The following is a 16,411-nucleotide window of genomic DNA, read 5'->3' as shown; positions in this document are numbered from 1 at the left end:
CCAGTATATTTTCCCAGCTTTCAGCAATCTGAATCTCGCAAACTTCCTGAAGCAGAGATGGTATCTGTGGTTTAATAGCCTGTGATAGATTTTTCTTCCATTAGTTTGTCTTCTTGTTTTGTAAGCCGTGTGCATTTTTATCATCCACAATATCCTGTGTAATGAGTCCTAAAGTAGAACAATGTATGTGTTAAGAAGTACCTTCATTTTGTTTATTTTGAATTTACTACCTGATCATTTCATTTGATACTCCTTTGTTCTTATCTTGTAAGAGACAAATGATTCCTTACCCACTGCCTTTATGGTGCTCCATTTATCACAGGTCTCTTTGATATTACCTTGATTGTTTGTCTTCCAGGCTGGAAAATCCATGTCTCTTTAGTTTCTTGATCAGAATCCCTTTCGCACCTTTGATCATCCTTGTTCTTCTCTCTGCCTTCTCTTGCTCTGTTGTGTCTAGGACTGGAGGACTGCATGCAAGCTAGAAAATGCATTCATTGTTAAATGTCTGTTGTGTAAATGCTGGCTTGAGGGTGTGTTCTATGGTGGTCTGCATTTCCCATAATTTTTAACAGTATTGGCTTTTTTTGATTTGAGTGCTGAAAGTAAACCATCAGTTTTTTATAAATGTCTCTGTTAAACACAAGATCTTTCCCTGTAGTGGTAACAGCTCACCCAGAGCCCATACTGTATTCACAGAGTTGGGGTTGTTTTCCTCCCCACCACTCCCTAGAATTCTTTATACCTGCCAACACTGAGTTTTGTCTTCTGTTTTACAATTTAGTCTTTTGCTATCTGAGATCCGTTGCAGTTCTCTCAGTAAGCCTCTGTATTGCTGTGAGTGACTTGGTATCAGTAGGGTACTCTTTCTGTGCACCATTCTTCCCTCTTCTTCAACCCATGTGTCCAGCTGTGTCCTACAAATCTCCCGTGGAACACTGGTAGCGACCTATTTTCATAGAGAAACGGAATGTTTAACACCATCTTTTCCTTCCCATCTTTTAACAAGTTATGTATTTGTTTGGAGATCAAATGAGTCGACTGATCCATTCATGCTTGTCCTCACATACAATGATTCTCTAGCAATGCTAATGAATTTATGAGGCAATTGTTCAAATGCCATGTGGACTCTTCCCCAGCACGTGGTATCTAGCTCTCTGTTCTTTGTAACAGATCCTATCAATTTGTTCAATGCATACATCAAATTAATTGTTTTGTAGTTTTCTGGATCCTCCTGAGAGGCCTGTTAGGAGCTTGGCATTGTGTTCTGTAACGCTATCTCACGCTTCTCTGGTGCAGAGATGGGTCTAAATAAGATTAATATGAGCAGTAGTAGCTCACTTGTGTGTATGTGAGTTCCTGCAAAAGTTGAGGGAGCACCACCTCACACTTGTGGTCTGTTACATTTGTTTTGGCCATATTTCTCTGCTGAACTCTATCACTGATGCTTAAATTTCAGGCCGATTCTCAGCCCAGAGATGAAAAAACCTAGTCCAGTCAGGGGATCATCTACCCAACTTCTTCCATAGCAAGCACAGAGGGAAAACACCTTTTAGTTTTGTTGTTTTTTGTGGGGTTTTTTTGTTTGGTTTGGTTTAGTTCTGGTTCTTCTCCAGCCTTTTTAGCTCAATGTAGACTTATTGGCAGATCTGTGCCAGGATTTGTTTTCAGAGGTAGAGATAGATTAGATTATCCAGAGACAGAAGGGATAAACTTTTCTTCTTTGGGACAATCCATCAGCTTTCTGTTCTCTTGAACCAACCCCAGGCAGCAAGAAGGGACCAGTGCACGACTCAAGCCTAAGTCCATGAGTGAATGTCCTTCAGTGATGCACTGGTGAAGTGGAGGAACTTAATAAACTTTTGAGTTGTGTGGGTGTTTTTTTCTTATTCATTGCTGTTTGTTTTGAGTGGGTTGTTTGGGTTTGGTTTTTTTTGTTGTTTTTTTTGTGGTTGTGCGTGATTGGCTTTTGGGGGGGGTTCTTGTTTTTGTTTTGTTTTAATTCTATTTAATATTTCCCCTAAGGATAGCCAGGCAACTAAACATATCAGTTATCTTAGTGCAACTTTACGATTTCATAATTAAAGTCACAATGGCAGGAAATGCAGAAGTTTAGGTTTCAGTGGCAATATTGGCCACGTATGGACTGTTTTAACTTCCTGCCTTTCATAATCAATTCTTATTTACATACTTTGTGACCTACATTAAGAACCAAGAGTCTGGCAAAACATGATGATTTTTTATCTTAATGATGCTTCTGGGAAGTTGTGGGGAAAATAAATTTTTGGTTAAGAATTTAAGCGTGAGAAGTTCAAGTGATTTGCTGTATTTGTGTATGAAGCTTATGGCACTAGGGAGTGAATGCAGACTTCTGAGTCCTGCCCAAATGTTAATATGCTTGATTTTATTTTTAGTAATATTTAGTGACTTGGCTGAGATTCTCTATAAAAAACTTCCCTGTTAGCAAGGGAGAGTGAAGAGAAGAATAAAGGTGTTTGGATTATGAATAACTCTCCAGGGAGACCTGAAGGTTGAGGAAAGGGTGGGTTCTGTGGATTCCCTGGAAGACAAGGGTGTGTGCATGTCTTGAGAGGTCAAAATTGTCTCCTGGGGGACAGCAGGTGACTTACATATAACTGTGGACCTTTGTCAATGAGACCAGGTAAAGATGTGCTGCTCTGTTATACACAAGGTCATTTCAAACTATGCTAATAAGTTAGAGATCATACACTGCCAGAAAGCAGGATATGAAATCCCTTAATGTGCCCTGTGTGCTAAAAGAACAGGCATGAACAAAAAGGGAGGGAAAATAAATGGGTTTGAAGCACATTTTTGGGTTTGTTTTCAGCTGGTTCATTTAGAGGAGGCCTATTGGGAATCTGCTTGATGGGAATTTGAGTTGTATTGCTCTTCACTAACACAGTTGACAGGGCAGAAGAACCTGAAAGTTGAGGCGTTTGTGATAAACCTAGAGCTGAAGAGTGAGGCACAGGATCAGTTGAAGACTTGCTTTGAGACTGAAATCTTTGAAGTTCAGAGGCTGTGCAAAAACTAAGGCTAACCACCAAAACCACTGGAATTTCTGAGGACTGGACACTAGGCAAGAGTTGGAGAAAGTGAAGTTGCGGGTTGCAGACCAAAGATCTTGGCAGGTATTCGTGAGGAAGGTGCTTGTGCAATGAGCATGAGGCATAAATGTACTCATCACCCTATACAAGAGAAGTGCTGGTCCTTCAGGAGGTGCTTGCAGATATGCACAGCTATTTGAAGTCTCAGGAATTAATTGAACATTTTAATTTTTGTTTAGTTAATAGGTAATTTCTGCACTGTGTCAGTGTTGATAGTTAATTACTTGCACATTTCATTAGGAGAGCAAAAGGAGATTGTGCCTGGTCCTTGGCATGATCTGGTTGGTGTTGGCTGTCATTTTGTGCTGAAGTCAGAATTGCTCTTCTGACTTAATATATTGTTAATACTGCATATGGTTCTGTTGTGGCCAGGATATTCAAGTCACTGTGGGATTTTTATTTCGTTTTTAATTGTAACATAGTTGTAACTCAGCTGTGAGTATATAGTCCACAGAGCCATTCTTTTTCTGTCTCCTGTCATTTTCAAGTAACCTCAAGTGTGACTCCTTTATATTATGAATGGTATGTATTTCCAGTTGTGATGTAATGGCTTGGCTAGTGGCTGAGATAATGAGCTGAAGGACTCGAGCTGATGATCTCATCTTTCAGCCCGCCAGACTCTGTAAATTTTTTTGCTAATCACTGCTCATAATGAGTGTGCTCACTTACCTAGACAATTTCTTGATACTTTAAAATTTTATATCAAGCATGGGGTGAATTTAATAATGAATCAAATGGGACTTTTTTATTGAAATAATTTTCTTGTACCTTTTTAAGGTAGATTGTTTCTCTGAGTTTTACTGTACTGATACCTCCCTTGTTCCTTCCATGGCTTTAGAGAATTCTTGAGCAGTGAAGACCAGGCATAGTGTTTGATAAGGTAAAAAGAGGTTTTTCTTCTGAGCAGAGTTTACATCTGATTATGCAGAGCCTCACAGTACACTTAAAGTGCTGTATGGCATATTTCATAAAAGTAATATTTTAGTAAAGAAGGGTCTCATATGACATTGCTTTTCATCATTGCTGGAAAACACTGACGTTCCTCCTTGGGTGAGTGCCATAGCACAGAGATTTGTGATATGAATGTTTATAAAACCAGAGTTTTTAGGTGCTTGTGGGGTTGGTTTTTTTTCTCATGTTTATTTTTCTGGAGTTGACTGGATCAAATTGATTTAATTCTGCATGTAATATGTAGATTTTTAGGTATGTTAAAGGTCTGTATTCATCTCACGGGTGGATTTTTGACTGTGGCATCCAAGTTCGCAATGCCACTGTTGTGGTCTGCATCTGTAATCCACAGAAGCAGGGGGGTGCTGCCAGAGGGTAATTTGCAGGTGCCTTTGTTTCTGTTCTCAGTGCAGAGATAATGAAGAGGAGAGCAAATATCTTCCCTTCTTTTTTAATTCTGAAGTGCTGTCATCTTTTCAGCAGTGGGGATTGGCATCCTACCTCCAGAGAGGTTTGCTCAGTCACAGCCTAGTCTGTGTAGGATGCTGTTCTCATACTGTTGTTTTTTCTTGTTAGAGCTTTGATAATGTGACTGTCAGGTTGGCATCTTCCTCTGTTTTGTATCTACAACCAGCAGAGCTTCATTTTTGCATCTCTGTCATGTACTAATGAACTGAGTCTTGAATTCTGCTGTTGCTCCTTGAACACTAAGTGCCAAATTTGTTTCCACACAAAGCTTCTTCACTCAAGATGTGAAGTAGATTCAGATGTGCTAGCAAATACACTTTGTAAAGTTTGTCTTTCCCTGCTTTCTGGCTACTGATGGAAAAATTTGATTGCAAACCACTTTCTGACTATGCAGACTTCATCTGTACAGAGGTTTTAAAGAGCAATAGAGTGTCTTTTTATTATCAATAAATAATTCCAGTAGCATATGGCACTTGGAAATTTTAAACACTGATAAAATACAAACTTCCAGAAGGTGCCAATATAAAGAGAGATGTTAACTTCCAAGCAATTTTGCCCTTACATTAGTTCAGAAATTGTAATATTCAGGAAAGATGTGTCTACTAATTGTATGTTATGGATTGTTTTGTGGCATTCTCTACAAACCCAGCCATGTGACATTTGTAATGGGACTGCACTTCTCAACTTTTGCTGCCCTTTCTGGAAATGACCATTGGAAACACGTTAAGGGTGTTTGCAGATAGCCTTGCTGTTATCAATAACACGTCTGCTGGCAGTCCATGGTGCTCCACGGGCTGTGGAGGGGATGGCATGGTTTAAGGTCAGTTGTGTAAGGTGTTGTCAGAAGAGCTGGGCAGCAGAGCACAGAAAGATTCTTTGCAAACTGGGTTGTTGACCCATGTCAGTGGCTACCTCCTCAATGGTGCTTTGGTTCTTCATTGGAAACCAAGTGCTGATCTTTTGGGATATAGCAGATTGACTGTTTTTACCTCCTTACACATACGCTACTTATATTTGTTTTAGCTAAATTAGCAGAGAACTTAAGCCTGCCCTTTGTAGTCACCCACCACCTAGACATGCTCCCAATTAATTGAGAGATGCAAGGGTGGAGTAATACTCTCCTTATGCTGCTTGTGCTTCTGACTGATTATGTTTCTGTGATTATTTACAGTTATATGAAAATTAAACAGTGTGAGAGGCCTAATCTCTTGTAACACAGTCAATGCATCAGGCACAGGAACCAGTCATAAAGAAATTATTCAGCTCTTGGATGAAGAACTGTGATTTCTCTTTCTAGATCTCAGTACCAGGGGTGGGAATGATTATGGCATAATGGAAGTGCGAAACTTTGCCTCTTGGCTTGTAGCTGATGAGGTTTTAATGCAGCCCTTTGACAGGCAGAGGAACAGAAAGCTTTATAATCTGACAATGGACTTGCATCAGATTTTATAAAAGGGATGGCAGGACAGAGTTACCTCTAGTAGCAGGGAACTGGGCTTGGTTACGTGAAAGGTCTCTCCCAGTCTTACATTTTCTGTTTGTGGCTGGAGGGGAAAGGTGACCTGCCTGTGTGAGGGAGGTTTATGTTGTCAACACAGAGAGCCTCTGAGAAGAGAGGCTTCTTCTTTTGCAGAGAAAAATGGAAGTTTTTCCACAATTCCCTGTCTGCTTCATATTAATATACACTTGATATAATAAAATAATTTTCATGATTTTATGGGGAAAAAAATATTTTTCCAAATATTTATATAGGCCATTTGGCATTTAATTATCCAAATAATCTGCTTACATTAGTAAGTAATTCACAGTCCCAATAAATACTCAGTCAAGAAAGATTTGCAAGTGCAGAGAAGGAGCACTGAAGTGCTAAAAAATATCTGAACCAGGTAATAGCCAGTAGAAATAAAGCTTATCTGCACCTTACTTTAAATAACATTGAGTTTGAGACTTTTAACATATACTGTTCTTATTTATTTTCCAAGGATTTGTATTTATTCCTCAATTTTTTTCTCTTGTAGGTCATTGAAAGTTCCTCAAAAGTGTTTTTACGTTTGCTATGCTTAATTCAGATACCAATCTCAATGGGGAAGAATGGTGCTTCTGCTATAATAGCGATATCCCCCAAAAGTGAGAGTTTTGTTACTGACCTTAAGGGGCTTTGATTTTATTCATCAGTTTGTTATACTTCACACATTCACTTCTTAATGCATTTACAGATTGCAATTGAGAGCTGAATTTTGTCTTGAAATAAAAAAATATTTTGAATGCTCCTAGGTGCCACTTTCTTTTTTTTTTAATGTGTATCCTTATATATTCATATATATTTTATAGTAATTTAGATAACTTCATAAATAAAAGAGAAAGATACATTTAAAATTATATAAAATATCAAATTATCTAAAACAGTAATGCATTTAAGAGTGGTGGATAAACAGCTGCATTTGTCAAGTAAAGAGAGAATATATGATGTGATACTACTGTGTACGTAAAAGGTATCTTAAAACTCTCAGGTAGCATTTGCACTGTTTTGATTCCGGTAGAAGGTCAAATGAGTTTTAAAAGAAAAAGTTCATAATATCTACCAAAATGTTGATCTTTGTAATGGAATGCATTTCTGTAGTTTGTAATACCCATTCTTTATTCCACTGAACGTTATATTTAAAAGTAAAAAACGAAAATGCACAAAGAAAGCACACAGTTGAAATGGTAGCAAATATTGCTATTTGGGTAAACTAAGAAAATATTTGTGTTCTTCACTTGCCAAACATCCCCCTTTTTCCAAAAAAGACAAAAACATACTATCTGAGTCATCCTAGTGCATTTGGTAATATAACATTTTCCATTAAAAGTGTTTAGCAGTGAATGCAGGAGCTATGCAAGTTTTTACCAAGAAAAGAACATCACATAAGGGTTAATGAGATTAAGGATAAAATGTTAGTTCGTAATGCTCTTTTTATAACAAAGATACCCTTTGATATGAAAAAAAAAAAATAACTGAAAGTTAATCTTGAACTTCATCTGAATAAAAATGCAGCTTTGCTCCTTATCACTTCAGTAAAAGCTTTTTAACAGAATCCAACTTCTTTTTTTTTCTTTTTTTTTTTTCCCTTAACATAGCAGAGGGAGCTTAGGATATACTTGGAGACTGATTTAATTTTTCATGGCAAAAACTAAAGTTGAAGTAAATATTTTGAAAAAATGAAGGGCCAACCTACATTCTGGGGTTATGTATTGGATATTTCAGGGTATATTGTTTTCTTTTGAGTTCAGCTTTTGCTGTGTAGCTGAGTCTTGTCTCTTCGAAGTCATATTTGTTCTTACCGACTGATGAAATGCATAAAAGCTCAATATGCTTCCATATGAGAACTTGCTGGCAAAATAAGAGCAGTCTTTGGCCAGAGTCTGAGTCATAGATATGTTAAGTCATATCTAAACTCATTGGAGGAAAAAAATGGAGATCAGTTTTCAAAATACAGTGAACCCATAAGTAAGCTTATTAGTTACTCATCTTTTAACCTTTTGAAGTAGACACACATTTTTTAAGGACTGGCTTCTTAGGAGTTCTTCTTAAAACTACTCAGTAATATAAAGATGTAGAAAGCCACTAATTGTGTTTTATGGCTGCATTAAGTACTTGCAAAAAAACCCACAGAGATAAAACACCAACCCAGAGTAATGTTTTCATGTCACTTGGTCCTCACATGCATGTAGGCATACAGATACTGCTGTTTTGCTGGCTAGTATTTCTGATGTGTTCTTCAAAATGGAATATAAATACTGGAGTATTTTCATTTTTCATGCTGTTTCCTGTGTCTAATCCCACGGGATGTGATGTAGAGCAGCTAGTAAAGTTTGTTTGTTTTTGTAGGCTTGTGGGGGGTGGGAGAGGACTGGTGGTGTAGGTGGGGGTTAGTTTCATTTCCTTGAGCATTGTTAACTATGTGTTTAAATGTTGGAACTGGGCCAAGAAATTCCACCTTATAATTACATTTGTGGTTTAGTGGCAGAACAGAATACCACTGCCTTGAATAGCAGATTGCGGAGAACACGCAAAAGAAACCTCTTGTCACTTTGTGAAGCACAGAACTCAGGGATAAAGACCTGGTTTTGGATACAAGAATCACATTCCTAAAATTTATATTCAGTGCTTAAGGGAGATAATTGAACAAATGGTTGATTAATAAAGTAATTTTATGAAATATTGCTTGAAATATCCTAATTTTGGGTTATATGGTGATATTTTAGATTAATGAGAAGAAGACTGCGTTGGAGTAGGTCAAGTTGTTGACTTTCAGATAAGTTCTTCTCTGTTTAGATGGAAAAGGCACATCATTATAAATGCTGGAAAATGTGTGTTCAGAGTAGTGCTCTTGAAGCCCTGATACTAATACTATGTATTGAAACAAGGGTTATTTTTCCTTTATTTCTTTGTATTTAATTTCTGGACATGGTAATTCATTACACTCTGTGTCTCTAGCTCAGCAGCTGTAGGGAACACAGAAAATCAAGCCACCAAAAGGAGTTTTCCTGCATTTAATGTGTTAGCAGCTGCCACACCACACTGAGTAGGAGCCTCCCAGCTGTTGTGCCAGAGGGGGAGCTGCCAGAGATGTGATCTCACTCACCTGAAAGTCAGAATTCTCGCTCTGGAGCCAGCAAAGGTACTGCATCCGTAATAAATGAGATCTATACCAAAGCAAGAAGTTAAATAATACCCTAGTATATATTGATTGCACAAGTCAATTATTTGTAGGTGGAGCAGCTCCATCCATGGGGATCTGAGGGAATTAGTAGCCATTCCTAATTCTACAAACCACAACCAAGATCTGCTAAGGAGAAGGGGTCTTTCTGTCCCAGTGTGGTCCTGTTGCAAGAGCCCAAGATGCAGCAGGAGCCCAATGTTCATGGTAAGAGCAGATGATTAGTTCTGCACACACGTTTGTTTTACTGGGCTTGTCTGTTGAGCTCATCTCAGGACAGATGCCTCTTTGGTCCAGGCATTAGAAAGTATCCATTAGATACTTTAAAAGTATCTATTAGAAACTAAATATTCATGGCCCTGTGCTAGTATTACTTGTTAACGTGAAAAAGTCATTCTCAATGTTATGTCTCCATCAGAATTAATGAAAAAATAAAAGGATGAGCTTAATGCTATCCAACATTTGTTAATGTTTTTAGGATTATGTTCTTCTCATACCTCAGGCAGGTCTTCACCTTTGTGCTGATACAGCAATTGTCTTTATCACAGTTGTATGCAAGGATGGACTCCTAGGATCTAGATTTTCAAGGTATTCAGACACCTGCAGGTGGCAACAGTCCTGGTCAAATTCTTTAAGGTACATAAGCAGACTGAATGGGCTTATGAGTGGTTAGGTCTTTAGTCCACTTAGACTTTTTTATTCCCTATATATGCATTTTAAGGTACTGAAAAAACTTGAAAATCCAGCCCTAGAGGCCACATAGAAGCACATTAAACTTTCCAACCAATATTTGTTACACATTTTACTTTAAGCAGGGAGCAGTCTCAGTCTTTGTATCTCCTGAACTGTTTGGCCTTGCTTTGGGAGATGGGCTAGATTAATCTCTCTCCATGTGAAACGTCTTTTTATAACAACAGCACGAATTTACTTGGGAAAGCACAAGTCGCTGTAAGATTTGAGGCATAGTTTACCCCAGTCTGGGCTTAATTCAGCATGTAATTAAACACATTTTTAACTTTAAGCATATGAACAGTTCTAATTAAATTAATGGCTCTCAGTGCGGTTGCGTGATTCTGCCTGCCTGAAACAGTCTGTGGGATTAGGACCTTCATTTAAAGGTTGTGCTTTACGGAGTGCCAGAGTTCATCCCTGCCCTTACTAGAAAAGTTAGGCTATTGTAACATCTGGGAATCAATATTCCTGTTACAGAAAAAGATAAATGCCAGTTTTTTATAGCTTTTCTGAAGACTTTCGCCTATTCATTTATACAGAGTGTTAGGAAAACAGCACTGATAAGTAATAACAAATGTGGTTTTGTGGTTTCCAGTCTGCCACATCAATGCTCTGCAAATGAGTTTGGTTTGCAGCAGGCACTGCATATTGTAAGCTGTGTCTGAGGCAATATTTAAATATACTTCCCTGGCAGCATAGAAATATAAATAAACATGTGGTGTTAACTTGTAATGTTATTAATCTGAGTGAATTTCAAAAGTAGTTTACCAAAACTGCAGCATTATTTTTGTTGGATTTCAAAGGAGATGTGCTGTACAGATAGCAATGTTTTATCAATTGCACAATGAAATCAAAGTGGAAACAGCATTTGAAAAAGCTTTGTAGAGTTTTGTACTGATGTGCTAATCCATTCGAATTTTATTGTTAGCATCTGTACTGAGTGATTGGAAGAATTATCACATTAGGGGCCCTTGAGACAAGTATCATTTACATTTGTGTCAATGAATTTGATAAATACATTCTGAAGTTTAGGGAATCGGGTGGTTAAGCTGTTAATAAAAGTTAAATAATATTAAATGTGACAATATGATATTACTGCTTATTCTTTTTGTTATTGCTATTATTATTGTTGTTGTTACCATTGTTATCATTGTCATTACTAGCATTACTATTATCGTTATTGTTAAGAAGATATTACAGGTAAACACCACCATGTTGTTTTTAGCTAGAGCTTCTGCATTCATTAAATGATAACAATATTTTTGAAGAGCAAGAAAGAGATACATTATAAATTAATTAGCAGATAGATGATGACCTTCCACCATTTCAACCAGCTACATAGATTTGCTGTTGACGTCTCTCAAAGCTGTATCTTTGCTGCTGATACAGTTTTCCTGGTGTGTCAGGGAGTTTGTGGCAAACTGTTCCTGTGGAATTTCCCTGCACATGGTGGCAGTGTGGAAGATCTCACCACACAGAAACAATACTTGCTCTATTTGCTTTTTGTTTGATAAGCCACAGTGTAAAGAAGTGGCCATTTTTTGTTGTTGTTTTGGGGTTGGCATTTTTGTGTTCATGCCCACTGATGAATAAGGTGCCTGTTGTCTGTGTGTATTTGTAGCATGCAAATATAACTCTGCTGTCACACTTCAGGGAGGTTGTTTGTGTGTCACTGTGATGTTTTTAGTTAGCAGTGCTACCTGACCAGGTAAGTTAGGCTCAGAGTGACTAACTTCATAAACATTTTAAGTGTGTGTGTACTTCAGCCACGAGTGTATTCAAGAATTACAGAGTACTGAAAAATCACACACACTGGGTAGAATGCAGGATTTCCACACCATTGTTTTGCAGAGTGGCATTGCGTTCACAACATTTGCAGTGCATTAAGAAAAGTGCTTAACTGAATAAAATTAATTTTAAAAAGCTGTCAGAACCGACCAGATATTTTCCTGTTTTCCTCCACCACTTCTGAGTGTCATAAAGAGCTAACTTGCTGACACTTCTAAGTAAAGCAGAGGTGTTCAGTGGAGAAAATGCTAATTTATGCTACTTGTGCTTTATGTTGAAAAGGGTATTTCTTTCAAAAGATTGCATTTACCAAAATCCTTATGACATGGAGGGGTTTTTGTGTTGATGCATGGGGTGAAGGCACCCCAGGAGGGGGGAGCTCAGGAAGGTGCTGTGCAGCTGTTGACAGCTGTGTGTTTGGGCAGCACTAAGGCAAGGGCACCTGCACCCCTCCATTAGTTTTTCTGCCAATAAAGTCATGTCTGACCAGAAATAATTGCCTGTAACACCAACAGCGTGTGATCAAAAAACTGGATGGATGGATTTCATAAACAGTTGTAACAGTTACAGTGGTGTTTCTGCATTTCTTTTGGATTTTCTTTTCTGTTACTAAAAACCTATTGATACAGTTGATGCGTATTTTAGAAATAAGCCTTTTGAAGAGAGAATTATTGTGGTAAGATTAAAACACTAAAGACTTGTTCAGTGGACTCCTCCCTTTGAGAGACATATTCTAAGAAGAGCTGTCCAATTAAGAAATTTTGTGGGGTTGCAGGAAGACTGGTTTATTTCATTTTATTTTCAATAGAAAAATGAATCTATTTCTGTGGCGTATTTTATACAAGGATGAGCAGACACATGTTCCTTTTCTCAGAAGTCTTCTTTGTGGCTTTGTGAGAGGGCTGTCTTTATAACATTGGAATACAAAAATAAAATGTCTTAACAGTGGAGTTTGGTCTCGGTGCAAATATCTACAGACTAATCATGTTTGCTGCCTACACTGTATTTCCTGTGGTCGTCTGTTAAATTATGATCTCTGTCATGTAGTTTAGAAGTACCAATTGCTTTCATATGGTAATATGGAAAAGAATCATAGTTAAATAAAATGCTTCTTTGGCACTTATTCTTGGAAATACATGATTGTGTAATTCTTAGGCCAATTTGAGTGGTGTGTTTAGGTGTTTTAGGTTGTTTTCTGCGCTGTTGAACATCTCAGTAACTTACTTTTCTCACTGCCCTCTGTTTAGCCCAGTTAAGCTGTAGATCCTTCCTCTTTCCACACACCCTTGTGTTTCAGGCTACTGAATAATTGACTGTTGTGCAAATGTTTTTGCCTCCCCTCCTCATTAAGAGCCTTTCAGGCAGAAGCTGGGACAGAAGAGCCCCAATTTCACAGAGGGAGCCTGGCCTTTCCTCCCTTACAGCAGATCTGAGAACTGGGCTCACAATAAGGTTGAGAAGGAGCTCAGTGAGCTGAACTTTTCTTTCCATGCTTTCTTAAAAATATATTTCTTCTACCTCTCCCCTTCTTAGATCTGTGCTAACCAGCTGTATGGCTTTGGTAGCTGTCTTCTTGAAGACAGCATGTTGAAAGTAGGGCACACCTTGCTCCTGGACAGAGCCCTCTGTGTATGTGAAGGAGCAGCGGAGTTAAATACTGCTTCGAGTCCAGGATTGAGAATTACTGAAATAGCCAGCACCAGCTTTGAAAATTGGTTTGCATCCTGGAATTTTCAGCTGTAGGGGTTCATCAGCCTACTGGTCTTGCCTGCTGATGTCTTTCCATCATTGGCCCCCAGATCCAGCATCTTTGTTGTCCCATAGAAAATTATTTTGTAAGCATTTCATTTACTCTCTCTGGAGAGATTGCAAGCTTCTTCCATGAATGAGCAGATAGAAATGATGTAACAGATACTTAATTGCCTAAAAGCTTACAGAAGGTTTAGCAAACTACCGAAAATTCAGCAGTGAAATAAATAACTGGAAACATTACACTTTGGTGCACCTGTTTTATTTGAACATAAAGTTACTGTTTTGAAGAGTTTATGTCTATAGTTAAATTGCAATATGTAAAACTGTTTTGTATTAAAAACAAAACAGTACATTCTCACAAACTGGGCATGTTACACCAGAACTTTGACTAAGCAGTGATTCACAGCTATCCTCAAAAAACTGTGTCAGGAGAAGTTGTAAAAAAGTATCCTACTAAAGTTTCATTTGGCAAGCAGAAATAGCTCTGCTACATTAAAATTTGTTTCTAAGTTCTGTCTAAAATGTATGTGTGGTGTGTTTGTAGCATATGCTGTAGTTCAACTGTATTTTTAATAGCTTTGTAACTGTTCTTCTCTCTTCTTTGCCATATGAATTCTCTTCAGTTTGAAAACTGTTATGCTTGCATTCATCCCAAGAAAGGAATTATTTTGGGAAAGTTGAAAAAAATGTATTTGAGCATTTTGTGAACAAAAAAATAATCAGTTTGAGTCCTTAATGGTTGTAATTGAAAGTTTCAAGGAATAAAAGGAAGTCTCTGGCCTTCCTGGGATAGGAGGATATGGGATGAAGCACAGCTGTGGGTGTGACAGAGCTTTAGTCCAGGTAGAAGGAGCATCTCTGGATGCAGGATAAACCCTCACCCCAGCAATCTTGATCTCCAGTCCTGAGAACAGGCCAGGGCTGGCAAAAGGATTTTGTGTGGCATGAATTTACCTTGAATGGACCTATGTCACCTTCTTTTGGGCTGTGAGTTGTGAGGGGAGACTCCCTCATCACAAGGATTTCTTCTTTTGTGTGCTGCTTTACAAGGATGTAGGAAAAACCTTCCAAGAATCCAAGGAAATCTAGTAGTCCGGTGGTCATGAATAATTAAATCTGTAGCTTCTGAACTGCCTTTGGGTTCCTTAAATTTTTCTTCTCCTATTGAAGTTTTTTGGATGTTTTCTAAGGCCCTTCTTTTAAGACCCTCTGCAGTCAGGAAAAGTGAAGTTAATTTCCATGGGAGTATTCCCACCAAGGTTCCTCTGGAACCTGATGTCCTTCACCACTCCCCAGGGCACCCATGAGAACCAGTGTGGGAATACACACCATGGTGTGCCTGTTGATCAAGCTGAAGCAGAAAAGCCCAGGATGAACACATAGATGTGAGGACTTCCTGTGGCATCTGGTGGCTTAAGCTCGGCTCTGCTGTCAGCTCATTTCTATTTGATGCTTTCAGTGTTCTTGGGGAGGGGATGGGAGAGCAGGGTGGCTAACTGGAAATAGGCTGCACAGGGGACAAGACTATATTGCAGGAGTGATTGCTTTCTAAATAAAGAATTTCTGTCTCTCTTGAGAGAAATCAGGAAAAGGACCATAAAGTTCCTGTTGTCCAACAGAAGAGAACCATCTGCTGGAGTTATGAGCAGTTGACTGCATTTAATGGCCAAGTGGTTGATGGTCTCTGCTCTGACTAGGAGGAATTAGTTTATTCAGTGCAGGTGATTGAAAGTGTAGAATAACACACCAGAAATAAAAAAGGGAAAAAAGAAAAGTGGATAAAAGCTGTTTAAAAACAAAGATGTGGTTCCACAAGGACAGTATTTTTCTGGGTTTCTTTGTTGTTTTTTTTTTTAATTATAAATTCCTCAAATGTTAAAAGGCATTTGCACGTGCCGTATCATGATGTTGGTGAGTCATTAACTTTGTCTTCAGAGAGAAACATGGCATTTTGGCACTTCCTTGTCTTTTTCCTTTCTTTCTTTCTTTCTTTCTTTCTTTCTTTGTGGATTTCCGTTTCTGTTCTGCAAACAGTTAGGATGAAGCATTCTCTGTTTTCCACTAGGTCTCATTTGCTACAGCTTTCTGCCTTTAAATTACTTCTGAACCACAGAATCTGGCAGGGCTCGTTGGAAGGCATTTGAGGACAACTACTTGATCTGGAGTACAGCCATGTACGGTACTTGAAGGCATAGAACAAAGCAGTATAAATTGAGATTATTTTACTAAATGTTTATGGCTCTTCCAGGACAGCCAGTAGAATTACAGAAAAAAAAAATCTTAATTAGGGTATAGCATGTAAATACTCACTTTTTATTGCATCGAGGAATGCTTTTACCTTCTCTGTCTTAAAACAAAGGCCTGTTTAATAGCTTTTCCTTAGTTGTGTCCCTAATCTAACATTTCTTGTCTAATTGTTGGAGTTCAAGTACATCTAAAGAATTGCTAACATCAGGGGCATTGAATAAACGATTTAAGGAGGACTGGCTATGATAGGAAATGAATCACGCTTCCACAACCTTGCAGCCCAGTTAAAACTCCACAGTACAAAACAAGTAAATGCAAATATTAATAATGATAATAGCAGTCATTTAAAACATTTTGGACCAGTTCTACCCTGATATGTACCCACAAAGCCTCACTAGGCCCTGTGTGCCCCCTGATATGCACTGCAGGTACATGTATGCAAAAGCAAGGGTTATTATGGAACTGAGAAATTCAAGCCATACAAACTGTTTTGCAAGGTGTTAAGTCATATTTTTTGCCTCTCAGAGCCATTAAGGTTTATATTCTTCCTGCAACAAGCTGTGTGTGTACTCAAGAACTTCAAATATTTAGAAGCATGTTTTCAAAACTTGGCTAGTTACTTGAGTGCAAAAGAGGGGGATCAAGGTC

At 38.2% G+C, this 16,411-nt stretch overlaps 1 protein-coding gene across 8 annotated transcripts in view; it reads left to right on the top strand.

Moving 5' to 3' along the window:
* Positions 1 to 16,411, top strand: part of NR3C2 (nuclear receptor subfamily 3 group C member 2) — a 190,647-nt gene that overhangs the window by 45,203 nt on the left and 129,033 nt on the right. The window lies entirely within an intron of this gene.

The sequence above is a fragment of the Cyanistes caeruleus genome, chromosome 5, assembly GCF_971803275.1.
Source record: "Cyanistes caeruleus chromosome 5, bCyaCae1.hap1.1, whole genome shotgun sequence".
In the NCBI taxonomy this organism is placed as follows: domain Eukaryota; kingdom Metazoa; phylum Chordata; class Aves; order Passeriformes; family Paridae; genus Cyanistes; species Cyanistes caeruleus.
Note: the sequence above shows the minus strand (reverse complement) of the source record. Positions and strands in the feature narration are given on the sequence as shown.